The 14,310-nt window shown below is 40.0% G+C and overlaps 1 pseudogene; it reads right to left on the reverse strand.

Annotated features, from left to right (window-relative positions):
- Positions 1 to 12,809: 12,809 nt before the first annotated feature.
- On the reverse strand, positions 12,810 to 14,102 carry LOC150009713 (small ribosomal subunit protein uS11 pseudogene; annotated as a pseudogene).
- Between the last annotated feature and the right edge of the window lie 208 nt (positions 14,103 to 14,310).

Genomic DNA, 14,310 nt, shown 5'->3' on the forward strand with positions numbered 1-14,310 from the left:
AAAAATGTAGTTCCTACATATTTAATGTTAGATTTACACCAAGGTGTATTATAGCTTTTGGTGTTTTGAGTGGTGTTTTTCCTATTATATTTTCTAATTCGAAAATTAGTCTTAGATGAATAAAACTGGATTATATTTTTATAGGTTGATCTTGCTAATAAGATTAGTTCTAACAAGTTATCAGTTAATAGTCTTGGATTTTCATATTTCTGCAAAAGCTGATGTTTTTGCCCATTGAATATACCTCAAGTTGGATGTTACTGCTATTCATCATTTTTGCTTTTGGGAAGGCAACAAAAGGATCACAACAATTCTTTCCTTTGAAATGATTTCCACATTGTGCCAACAGAGTTGGTCTATAGGATGTGGGCATCCAGATTTACTCAGATTCAAAGAGAAAATAATCACACCAGTGGTGATATGTACTACTGGAATTTTGCCTTATTTTTAAATTATATTTTATTGATATAAATAAATAAAATATTACAGCTGTCCCAATTTTTTCTCTTTTCCCCTTCCACCCAGCCATGCCTAAATCCCTCAGGCAATCCCCACACCATTGTCCATGTTCATGGGTCATACATAGATATTCCTTGGCTACTCTATTTCCTATGCTGTACTTTACAACCCCATGAGTATTCTATAACTACCAATTTGTACTTCTTAATCTTTTAACATTTATTGCTCATCCCTTGACTGTCCTCCCATCTGACAACCATCAAAATGTTCTCTGTATCTATGGTTTCTGTTCTGCTTGTTTACTTTTGTTTTTTAGATTCAATTGATAGATATGTATTTATTGTTCAAATATTTGATCTTTATCTGTTTTAAAAAATAAGTCTTTTTAACATTTCCTATAATAATGATTTGGTGGTGATTAACTCCTTTAGTTCTTTCTTGTCTGGGAAGCTCTTTATGTGTTTTTTGATTCTAAATGATAGCTTTGCTAGGTAGAGTAATCTTGGTTGTAGGTCCTTGCTTTTCATCACTTTGATACTTCTTGCCAATCCCTTTTAGCCTGCAAAGTTTCTTTTGAGAGATCAGCTGACAGTCTTATGGGAACTCCCTTGTAGGTGACTAACTGCTTTTCTCTTGCTGCTTTTAAGATTCTCTGTTTGTCTTTAACCTTTGGCATTTTAATTATGGTGTATCTTGGTGTGGGACTCTTTGGTTCATTTTTTTGGGGACTCGCTGTGCTTCCTGGACCTGTATGTCTATTTCCTCTTCAAATTAGGGAAGTTTTCTGTCATTTTTTCAAATAGGGTTTCAATTTTTTGCACACTCTCTTCTCCTTCTGGCACCCCTATGATGTGAATATTGGTATGCTTGAAGTTGTCCCAGAAGCTCCTTACACTATCCTCATTTGGTTGGATTATTTTTTCTTATTGTTGTTCTTATTGGGTGTTTTTTGCTTTTTATATTCCCAAGCACTGATTTGATTCTCAGTTTCATTCACTCTACTGTTGATTGCATGTAAATTGTTCTACATTTCAGTTAGTGTATCCTTTATTTCTGACTGGTTCTTTGTTGTGGTTTCTGTGTCCTTTTTTATGCTGTTGAAGTTCTCTTTGAGTTTATCTGCTCTTTCCCTAAGTTCATTGAGCATCCTTATAACCTGTGTTTTGAACTCTGCATCTAGTAGGTTGCTTGTCTCCATTTGTTTAGTTCTTTTTCTGAACCTTTGTTCTGTTCTTTCATTTGGGCCATGGTTCCTCATATTCTCATTTTGGAAGCTTCCCTGTGTTTGTTTTTATCTGTTAGGTAGAGCTGCTATGACTCCCTGTCTTGGTAGAGTGGCCTAATGTATTAGGTGTCCTGTAGGGTTCAGTGGCACAGCCTCCCCTATCACCATGCTGAGTACTTTAGGTGAACCCTTCATGTGGGTTGAGTACACCCTCCTCTTGGAGTTGAGTTTGATTGCAGTTGGCAGGTCAACAGGAGGGATTTACCCTGGCCAGTCAGCTGCAAGGACAAGTTGTGACCACTGACCACCAACCTCTGCCCTCTGTAGAGGATCATCTGTGCAAGGGGCCCACTCCACAGAGCAGGACTTACTTTAGCAGTGCTCTGGTGCCTGCTGAGAATACCTGTTGAGTATGTTGCTTGTGGAGATGGTTGGGTAGTTGTGCTCTGATGTGGTCTGTAGCTGTCCACTGGGTTCACAGGCTCTGTGGATTCCCTAGAGGTGCAGGTCAAGGTCTCCCACTTCCAGTATTCTGTCTGGGGTCACCAGACATAAGCTACAAAGTTATCTCCAGATGGCTGCTACTTGTGCTGTGCTTGGAGGTGCCTGAGAGGCCAAGCTATGAACTGAGGCCAGCTACTGCTAGTGTTGGGCTTGGGGTCACTTAACAAGACATATGGGGATTGCTGAGGTCAGGATATTATTTGAGAGGATCTAGGAAAATCTGAAGCATGAGCCAAGACAAGCCATTTGTATGAACAAGCCACATGAAACAGCTTTTGTGGGTCCAGAATTTGGGTGGGGCAGACCCTTAGGGAATCACCAGGGTGGGCAAATAGTGTGATCCAGGTTGATGGATATGGAGCTTGCCTGTCAACTCTGTTGTGGGAGCATCTAGAAAAGGAACAGTGGCCTCTTCCAGCAGTTCTGCCTAGGAGAAAGCTGTCCCCCAGATCTCTCCCTGCTGCCAGACATTTCAGCTCCTCCCTGTATGCCTCTGGTGGTTCAAGCTGCTGTCCCAGTGCTTGAGCTCAGAGGAAATGATTCTGAGTAAGTCCATGTGTGGGATCTTAAAGAGGAACAACCTGGGAATCCAGCAGTTTCTGTCCTCCACAGCCTCAATTCCTGTGGGTTTTCACAGCCAGAAATTATGGGAACTTCTCTTTCTGGCACTGGAACCCTGGGCTGGGGGGCCTGTGAGATACCTCACTCCTGAGGTATCTCTCCCGATTTTTACCCATTACACGTGGGTATGGGACCAGCCTGTTCATCTCTCCACCCCTCCTACCAGTCTAGATGAGTTTTTTTTTTCTTTAATTCTGTAATTGTAGGCCTTCCAATTAGCTTAATTTCTGGTGGTTGTGAATAATGTTGTTCTGTAGTTTAGTTGTCATTTAAAAAAGATTTTATTTATTTACTTATTTTTAGAGAGGGGAGAGGAGGGAGAAAGAGATGGAATAAGACATCGATGTGTGAGAAAAACATGGATCGGTTGCCTATAGCATGCCCCTAACCAGGAACTTGGCCCACAACCCAGGCATGTGCCCTGACTGGGAATTGAACCAATGCTCTTTCAGTTCTCAGGCTGGTGATAAATGCAATGAGCCACACCTGCCATGGCTAGTTGTAATTTTGATGTGGTTGTGTAATGAGGTAAGCTGTGTTTACCTATGTCATCATATTGGCTTTCTCTCTGGAATCCTGCTTTATATTGACTTGGGTAGAGAATAGATGAGTAGTAAAAAAATTGACAAATATAGAGAAGTAAAATTTCCTTTTTAAGCTTATTTTAAAATCTTTTCAGTAAATGGAACTGGAAAATTATTTGTTTATATGGACACCGCACACATACACGCACACGCATGCAGACACACACAACTCTACACAAAGTCAGAAATTAAATAATCAAGGTAAAAGAAGTATTTGTGAAGAAAATATAAGTGAATAAAGTTTTTCTAACATTTTGGACTTCCAGCCGAGAAGGAGGCATAGGTAGACACACTACATCTCCCTTCACAACTAAGAAGGAATACAACTACCTCAAAACTGAAGACAACCAGAAGTTTCAGAAAATCGAGCTGCATGGAAGTTCAACAAACAAAATATAAAGAAATACTCAGCCAGACAAGTAAGAGGGGCGGAGCCAGGGCTTAGAGGAAGTGGTGTGGTGGAGGTGGCGGTGATGACAGCAGCTGTGGCCTGTTAGCAGAAAGCATAGTAACACATTAAAAAAAAGTAGAGAGGGTTACCTGGTGGGAGCTCCCAGCACCAGACCAGACTGTGCAGCTCATGGCTCCAGTGCCAGGGAAAATAAAGCTTCATTGCTTCAGATTTTGAAAACCAGTGGGGGTTGGGGTGACAGAAGAAACCGCTGGTCTCTCAGCTAGGTCTGCCTGTTTAGAGGACCCCACAGTTCTAGAACATCCACAGACTCACCCACTCTGGGAACAACGGCCAGGGCAACAGCTAGAGGGGTGCCAGTCCCATACAGAAGTGGGAGAAGTGTCTAGAAAATGGGCGGATGCTGAGCAAGCAGCATTATTCCCTCTCAGACTCCTCCCCCACATACAGCGCCACAACATAGTGAAGCGGGTTGCCCCATACTGATGAATAGTTAAGTGTGGGGGTCACTCCTTGTGGTTTCGGCGGGAATTGTGGCCCAAGTTGTGAACCAGCTCCCCCCTCCCCCCAGGAGACCTTTAAGTCTCAACAGAAAACTGGAAGGCTGAGGCTGAGACAAGACTGAAGAGCACTCAGAGGGTTCCCATGGGAATTGGGTTTAAAGAATACATATTATGCTTTAGAGCTTGCTCCGCTTTTCTTATCTCTTAGTTAACTGTAAACAATCTGTAGGTAAAAATGTATGAAACCTTGCACCTAATGCCAGTGTGGCATCAAGATGTTTAATAGACCCTGACACAGACTAGTCACTGTGCCCTCTATATTGATATTTGTAATCTGTAACTGTCAACTGTAATCCAGGCACCTAAAAAACTAATTGATGTTTATGAATTTTGACCTTGTATCTCCCATGCATACCCTTCTCAATAAAAAGCATGGGATATGGAGGTCTTGCACTTTCTCCACTAGAGGAAACAGCCACCTCCTCCCCCAACCCCCTGACAAAATACAGTGTTCCAGATAAGTTTGTTCCACTGTGGTCATGAAACCTCCAATGGACAGAGAAGTTTCCAACTGAGCCTGGGCGTTGGAATCAGCTCAGCCTCACCTTACAACATAACAGGTGGGACAGCTCTATCTAAGACACACAGGCAAACACAGGAACCTGTCAAGAGGAGGAGACAGAGAAGTATGGCCCAAAAGAGGGGAAGGATCAAGATTCCAGTAGGAGAACTATGCAATAAGGAAATACCCAACCTAACAGATGAGAAGTTAGCCAACCTAACAGATGCAGAGTTCAAAACACTGGTGATAAAGATGTTCACAGATTTGACAGATATGCTTAAATATGGCAAATGCAGAAGGGAAGAAGTGAAGGCTAAGCTAAGTGAAATGAAGGAAAATCCACATGAAACCGATGGTGGATCAAATCAATGATTTGGATCATAAGGAAGAAATAAACAGTCAACCAGTACAGAATGAAGAAACAAGAATTGAAAAAATGAGAAGAGGCTTGGGACCTCTAGGACAACTTTAAACGTGCCAACATCTGAATCAGGGGTCACAGAAGGAGAAGAGGAAGAGCAAGGAATTGAAAACTTACGTGAAAAAATAATGAAGAAAAACTTCCCAAATTTGGCAAAGGAAACAGACATACAAGTCCAGGAAATACAGAGTCCCAAACAAGCTAGATCCAAAGAGGAGCACACCAAGATACATAATAATTAAAAGTCCAAAGATTAAAGATAAAGAGAGGTAAGGGGGGTACTGGGCAGAGGGGAGCAAAGGGAAAAGAAATTGGGACAACTGTAACAGCATAATTAATAAACTATATTTAAATTTTTTTCTGACTTTTGAGATTTCTTAAACGAGTCATAGAAAAGGTTAGCAATGAGTTTGGCTACATTATACATAAGAACTTCTGCCCAAGATAAATAATGATTATAATTAATAATAGCATATAACTCATAGTTTGAGTATGAATATCAGAAGAGATTATATCTGTCAAAGCAACTTGTAAAGTACAACACAAATTGTATGGTTTTGTTTTTTTTTGTTTTTTACTTTTGGATACCCCAGCAAAGTGCCTTATGTTCTATTTAGGTTGGTTTGATGTTAGGAACACTGGTTCACTTAAATTACTTCAAGTTTTAAAAATATTATAGTTTGGATTTTGTGATAGGCATCACGTGATCACTAATATTTTTCCCTCTCTTTCCAGGCACAGAAGACAATTTTACTTCTCTGCTCCCTGAAGTTGGGAGTGGACATATGTCTTCTTTGGCCAGTGAAATATGAACAAAAGTAATATATGTCACTTTCAGGCAGAAGCATTCAAGAACCTGTGCACAGTTCTTCATGCTTTTTCTTCTGCCTTGGTGACCATGGAGGCACATGTTGATGTAGAACATTGATGTCTTCAAAGCAAACTGGATTTCTGAGATAAAATGTGAGAATTGGGAGAGTTTCTCAGACCTGCAATGAATTTTGGAGAAACAAGAAATAAACTTTTAAAATATTAGGCACTGAGGTTTTGGTATTGTTTGTCACTGTAGCATAACCTAGCCTATCCTTGTTAATACAAAAATTCATACTCTGGATGAAAATATCCACTTGAATTTCTAGTTCCTTAAATTGTATAGTTATAATGTTGATTTGAGAGCTTTCCTTTATTTTAATGTGTTTAGAGCTGTAAAATTATCCCTTACCACTGTTTTCACTGCACCTCAAAAATTTTGGTATGTTGTGTTTTTCTTTTTATTAATTTCTAAGTCCTTCTAATTACCCCTGTGAATTCTTTCTTGACCCATTCAAAGTGTTCTGTTTAATTTCCACAAATTTATAAATTTTTTAGTTTCCTCTCAATTATTGATTCTAACTTTATCCCATTGTGGTCAGAAAAGATACCTTTTATAATCTTTTAAAAATATTTTGAGAATTAATTTGTGGCCTAACATATATTCTATTTTGGAGAATGTCCCATGTGCACTTGAGGAAAATATATTTTTTGTTATTGTTGGGTAGAGTGTTCTGTATATGTCTCTTAGACCTAGTTGATTTATTGTGTTGTTCAAGTCTTCTCTTTCCTTACTGAACTTCTGTCTGGTTGTTCTATCCAGTAATAAAAATGGTGTACTGAAATCTCTAACTACCATATTATTATAGAACTGTCCATTTCTCCTTTAAATTCTGTCAAGTTTTGGTTCATATATATTTTTTTCTTTTTAAAAAAATTATTTTTAAAGTATGTTTTATTGATTATGCTGTTACAGTTGTCCCAATTTCTTTTCCCTTTGCTCCCCTCTGCCCAATACCCCCATTCTCTCCAGCAATCCCACCCCTGCTTAGTTCATGGCCGTGGGTTGTGCATATAAGTTCTTTGGCTTCATCCTTTCCTATATTATTCTTAACTTCCTCCTGTCTATTTTGTACCAACCAATTATGCTCCTTAATCCCTGCACCATTTCCCCATTTCTCCCCCTCTCCCCTTCCAGTTGATAACGCTCCAAATGATCCCTGTACTTATGATTCGGTTCCTATTCTGGTTTGCTTAGTTGGATTTTGTTTTTATTTTTTAGATTCAGTTGTTGATAGTTGTGAATTTGTTGCCATTTTAGTGTTCATAGTTTTTATCTTCTTTTTCTTAAATAAGTTCCTTTAACATTTCATATAATGAATGTTTGGTTATGATGGACACCTTTAGCTTTACCTTGCCTGGGAAGCATTTTATCTGCCCTTCCATTCTAAGTGATGGCTTTTCTTTTTTTTGTTTTTTCAATTACAGTTGTCCCCTTTTCCCCTAATTTCTCTCCCCCACCTAACCCACCCCCTCTCCCACAATCATATCCCTCCCCGTTGTCCATGTCCATGAGTCTTTTATACAGGCTCTTTAATTAAACCCTTCCCTTACTTATCCCCCTTCTCTCCCTCTCCCCTCCCCCCTATTGACTGCTATTCTGCTCTTTGTTCTATTTAGTTCCTTTGTTTGTGTTGTTCTTTAGTTTCCTGTATTAGGTGATATCATATGGTATTTTTCTTTCTTTGCCTGGCTTATTTCACTAAGCATAATTCTCTCTAATTCCATCCATAAAAGTCCTAGAGGAAAACATAGGCAAGAAAATATCAGATATCTCACATAACAATCTCTTCACGGATACATCTCCTAAAGTAAGAGAAATAAAGGAAAAAATAAATAAATGGGATTACATCAAACTGAAGAGTTTCTGCTCAGCAAAAGAAAACATCAGCAAGATGAAAAGGAAACCAACCATATGGGAAAACATATTTGCCAATGACATCACAGACAGGGGACTGATTTCCAAAATATATAAAGAGCTGATACGACTCAACATCAAGAAAACAAACAACCCAATTAAAAAATGGGCAAAGGACCTGAACAAACACTTCTCCGAAGAGGACATACGGAAGGTCCATAGACACATGAAAAAATGCTCAACATCATTAGCCATCAGGGAGATGCAAATAAAAACCACAATGAGATACCATTTTACACCAGTCAGAATGGCCATCATCAACAAATCAACAAGCAACAAGTGCTGGCGAGGATGTGGAGAAACGGGAACCCTACTGCACTGTTGGTGGGAATGCAGACTGGTGCAGCCACTATGGAGAACAGTATGGAATTACCTCAAAAGATTAAAAATGGAACTGCCTTTTGAACCAGCGACTCTACTACTAGGATTATACCCGAAGAATCTTGAAACACCAATTCAAAAGAACTTATGCACTCCTATGTTCATTGCAGCACTGTTTACAATAGCTAAGTGCTGGAAACAACCTAAGTGCCCATCTGTAGATGAGTGGATCAAAAAACTGTGGTACATTTACACAATGGAATACTATGTAGCTTTTCTTGATAAGAGTAATCTTGGTTGTAGGTTCTTGCTTTTCATCACATTGAATACTTTTTGGCAGCCCCTTCTTGCCTGCAACGTTTGTTTTGAGAAATCAGCTTGTAGTCTTATAGGCACTCCTTTGCAGGTAACTCTCTGCTTTCCTCTTGCTGCTTTTAAGATCTTTTATCTTTCACCTTTGGCATTTTAATTATGATGTGTCTTGGTGTGGTCCTCTTTTGGTCTAGCTTGTTTGGTACTCTCTGTGCTTCCTGGTCTTGTATGTCTATTTCCTTGACCAAATTTGTGAAGTTTTCCTTCATTATTTTTTCACATAAGCTTTCAATTTCTTGCTCTTCCTCTTCTCCTTCTGGCACCCCTATGATTTGTATGTTGGCATGTTTAAAGTTGTTCCAGAGGTTCTAAGCCTCTCTTTTTTTTTTCTTTCTTTAATACTTTGCTGTTTTGTTTTATTTTATTTTATTTTATTTTTAAGAGAGGAAGAGAAATAATGTGTAGTTCCCTCTAGCATGCCTCCAACCGGGGACCTGGCCTGCAACCCTGGCATGTGCCCTGACTGGGAATCAAACCAGTGACCCTTTGGTTTGCAGGTCGGCACTCAATCCACTGAGCCACATCAGCCAGGGCTCCTCATTTTTTTCAGTTCTTGTTTCCTCATTCTGTACTGTTTATTTCTTCTTTATGTTCCAAATCATTGATTTGAACCCTGGTTTCCTTCCCTTCACCATTGGTTTTGTGTGGATTTTCCTTCGTTTCACTTAGCATAGCCTTCACTTCTTCCTTTCTGTGTTTGCCATACACCAGCATCACCAGTGTTTTGAACTCTATGCCTGTTAGGTTGGCTATCTCCTTGTCACTTAGTTCTTCCCCTGGAACCTTGATCCATTCCCTCTTTTGGGCCATAATTCTATGTCTCCTTATCTTTACAGGCTCTAGTGTTTGTTTGCCTCTCTGTCATAGGTAGAGCTATTGTACCTATGACATTGTAAGGGACGGAGCCTTAGGTATTCGTCAATGCGGAGTGACCTGTTTCACCACACTCCGGCACTGTATGTGGAGGAGGCATCTGAGAGGGAACAATGCCACTTGCTCAGCACTAGCCCCTTTTCCAGGCACTTCTCCCACTTCCGTATGGGATTGATGCCCCTTTAGTTGTTGCCCTGGTCATTGTCCCCAGAGTGAGTGGGTCTGTGGATGTTCCAGGACCTGGGTGGAGGGGCGTCCTTTAAACAGGTGGACTCTGCTGAGAGGCCAGCAGTTTCTTCCTCTGCCCCAATCCCCACTGGTTTGCACAGTCAGAAACAATGAGGCTTTATTTTCCCCAGCACAGGAACTGTGAGCTGTGCAGTCTGGTCTGGTGCTGGGAGCGCTCCCTAGGTGTCCCTCCCGACTTTTAAAAATGTGTGATTGTTCTTTCTGCTGGCCTGCCACTGCCACTGCTGCTACCACCACACTGCTTCCTCTCCACCCTAGCTCTGTCCCTCCTACCTGTCTGGCTGAGTATTTCTTCTTTATATCTTTGTTTGTTGAACTTCCATGCAGCTTGATTTTCTGGAACTTCTGGTTGCCTCTATTGTGAGATAGTTGTATTCCTTCTTAGCTGTGGAGATAAATGCAGCATGTCTATCTAGGCCTTTATCTTCACCAGAAGTCTTGGTTCATATATTTTAATGGTCTATTTTTAAGTGCGTAAATGTTTATAATTGTTCTATCTTGTTTGTGTATTGAACTTTATATTAGTATATAATGCCCTTCTTTTCTTTTTGTATCCTTAAAAAAACCCATTTTATTTATTTATTTTTAGAGAGAAGGGAAGGGAGGGAGAAAGAGGGAGAGAAACATCAATGTGTGGTTGCCTCTCACATACCCCCAGTGGGGACCTGTCCCACAACCCAGACATGTGCTCTGACTGGGAACTGAACTGCGACTCTTTGGTTCACAGGCAAGCACTCAATCCACTGAGCCACACCAGTCAGGGCTTGTAACCTTTTTTGACTTAAAGTTTATTTTGGCTGTTTGGTAGTATAGCCACCCTGCTCTTTTCTGGTTACTATTTGCCTGAAATATCTTTTCCCTTTTCACTTTCTTTTCCTCTTACCCTTTGCCTGTCTCCACCCAGCCTCCCCCACCCCCTTTCCCTGGCCATCACTACACTGTTTTCTGTTTCTATGAGTTATAAATATGTTCTTTATTTCTCTTTAGTCAATTGTAGGTATCTAAAATATTTTGTTATATTTCAGATTTGATATAAATTTTTGTATTATATTGGTATGATCTTCATATATAACTATAATTCCTCAATATGTACAATCAAGAATGAAGCAAAGGGGGGGTGGAGGTGGAAGAGGGTATGGGGGATAAATGGTGATAAAAAAATTAATCTTTTTACTTTCAATCTGTTCATATCTTTGTATCTAAAGTGAGTCTTTTTAGGCAGCATATTTGGCTGTCTATAGTTGGATTATGTTTTTTTTTAAGTGTATTTTATTGATTATGTTGTTAAAATAGTTCCAATTATTTTCCCCTTTGCTCCTCTCTGCCCAGCACCCCCCTTCCCCCAGCAATCCCATCCCCCCTTAGGTCATGTCCATGGGTTGTGCATATAAGTTCTTTGACTTCACCCTTTCTTATATTATTCTTTTTTACAATAACAATTCCCCCCTCTCAGACTTAAGACCCTTTATAATCTTATAAAGGATAATGGACAAAGGTCTCATGCTTCTCTAGCTGCTTCAAGCTGGACATGGTCGTCAGCCTACCTACGCTTGGGTCCAGAAATCCCTAATAAGAGTGGGGGTGTGGAGGGGAGGGTGGCCTTCCCACATGGGGAAGGGTCTTGCAGCCTCCAGGTCAGTTGGCTGTCCCCGGACAATGGTGTGCTTGGTTTAACTGGCTGGCATTCTTGTTGTTTTCTGGGGGCAACAGATTTGGCAACAGGGTTAAAAGGCATCATTCAATCCATAACCACTAGATGACAAGAGGCAGGATTAATTTTTCAATGTCCCACATTAGGGGAAAAAAAAAGGGCTTCTTTGGAGGAAGGTGTGCAAGGCATGTCACACCTGTCGAAAACTTTTTGCCTACTATATTTAGTTTAGGCTGAGGGGAATATTTTAGGTTTCCCCCCTCTCAGACCTCTGGACCCTTTCTGTCCAAGCCATTAGGATAGATGAGTTATGCTTTTTTAATTCATTCTGCCAGACTCTTTCTTTTGATTAAAGAGAATAATCCATTTACACTTAAAGTAGTTACTGATAAGGAGAGATGTACTTCTGTCATTTTGCTATTTATTTCCTGTATGCCTTATAACTTCTTAATCCTTCATTTTCTGCATATCTGTCAAGTCTGTGAGCATCTTTATCACCATTGTTTTGAACTGTACATTTGTTAGGTTGGCTTTCTCCTCGTATGTTAGGTTGGGTATCTCCTTGTTGCTTAGTTCTCCCACTGGAAGCTTGATCTGTTCCCTCTTTTGAGCTATACTTTCATTTATTTGGAAATATTTTGATTTCTCCCTCAATTTTGAAGTACAGTTTTGCCAGGTATAGGATTCTTGGTTGACAGTTCCTTCTTTAAGCACTTGAAATATATCAGCTCACTGCCTTCTGGCCTCCAAATTTTCTCATGAGAAATCCGATAGAGGATACCTTGTATGTGAAGATTCACTTTTTTTTCTTCTTGCTTTCAAGATTCTCTCTTTGTCGTTTTCTTTTGATGGTTTGATTATAATATGTCTTGGTATGGGTCTCTTTTAATTTATCTTACCCAGAGCTTATTGAGGTTCTGCAATATTTATACTTAAGCTTTTCATAAAATTTGGAAATTTTTCAGCCATTATTTCTTCAAATAATTTCTCTGACCCTTTTTCCTCCTCTTTTCTCCTGGCACTCCCACAATGTATGTTAGTCTGCTTGATGGTGTCCCACAGGTCCCTTACACTCTTTTCACTCTTCTTCAACTTTTTTTTTTCCTGTTTCTTAGACTCAGTAACTTCAATTGTCTCATTTTCAAGTTTTCTGATTCACTTTTCTGCATGCTCAAATCTGCCTTTGAATCGCTCTGGTGAAATTTTCTTTTATGTTCACACAAAGGCAATTTATTAACAAAAAACAATAATTGAGGAGTCCTGGTCACAGATAGTGACCACGGCGACTCCCCTTCCTGAAGGTTCTGTTGGAGGAGGTGGGAATGACATCTACAATCTGTTCAATTTTTTTCCTGTGCTAGCAAGGACTCTGAGAGCTGACTAGGACACTGATCCAGGGGTCTTGGATCTCTTTCCTCCTGTGGCCCAAAGTTTGATGTGGAAGGCAGTGTATTGAGAGGACTCATCTTACTCAGCATTTACCTTCATCCCACCACTCACATGGCAGATGGTTGCTTTGCCAGAAAGATCGGGGATGTGGATGGAAGTGTCATTGAAGGATGCAAAGATGTGAAGAACACCAAATACATTTATTTCTTCAGCCACATGAGGTTTGAGGCTGATGACCTGTTCTTCCTTCTTTTCCTTCCCTTTGCAAGGTTCCGTTTCTGTGGATCTCCTCCAGACTCCACCACTGAAAAGACTCTAGTGAATTTTTTCATTTTAATTAATGTAATTTTCAGCTCTAGAATTTCCAGCTCTAGAATTTCCTTTTGGTTTCTTTTTAGGTATTCTTTAAATTGATATTTTTATTTTGTTCACACAGCATTTTCTTTTTTCAAATTTTTAAAAGTATATTTTATTGATTATGTTGTTACGGTAGTTCCAATTTTTCCCCCTTTGCTCCCCTCTGCCCAGTAACCCCCTTCCCTCCATCAATCCCACCCCCCTTAGCTCATGTTCTTGGGTCGTGCATGTAAGTTCTTTGGCTTCACCCTTTCCTATATTATTTCCAACTTCTCCCTGTCTATTTTGTATCAACCGATAATGCTTCTTAGTCCCTGCACCATTTCCCCATTTCTCTCCCTTCGTCCCAGCTGATAACCATCCAAATGATCCCCATACCTATGATTCTGTTCCTATTCTGGTTTGCTTAGTTGGATTTTGTTTTCATTTTTTAGATTCAGTTGTTGATAGTTGTGAGTTTGTTGTCATTTTAGTGTTCATAGTTTTGATCTTCTTTTTCTTAAGTAAGTCTCTTTGACATTTTATATAATAATGGCTTGTTGATGATGAGGTCCTTTAGCTTCACCATGTCTGGGAAGCACTTCATCTGCCCTTCCATTCCAAATGATAGCTTTGCTGGATAAAGTAATCTTGGTTGTAGGTTGCTTTTCATCATATTGAATACTGCTTGCCAGTCCCTTCCTGCTTGCAAAGTGTCCCCTTAGAAATCAGCTGATAGTCCTATAGGCACCTCTCTGTAGACAACTCTCCGCCTCTCTCTTCTTGCCCCCAGGACACTGTCTTTATCTTTCACCTTTGGCATCTCAATCATGATGTACCCTGGTGTGATCCCTTCTGGGTCCAGCTCACCCAGGACCCTCTGTGCTTCCTGAACCTGTATGTCCATCTCCTTCACAAAATTTGGGAAGTTTTCCTCATTTTTTTCAATCCTTTCTTCCTCATTCTGCATTGGTTGACTGTTTTTTTCTTCTTCCTTATGTTCCAAATCATTGATTTGAACCCTGGCTTTCTTCCCTTCA

This window comes from Furipterus horrens, unplaced genomic scaffold (assembly GCF_987537825.1).
Source record: "Furipterus horrens unplaced genomic scaffold, mFurHor1.1.pri manual_scaffold_5, whole genome shotgun sequence".
Lineage (NCBI taxonomy): Eukaryota > Metazoa > Chordata > Mammalia > Chiroptera > Furipteridae > Furipterus > Furipterus horrens.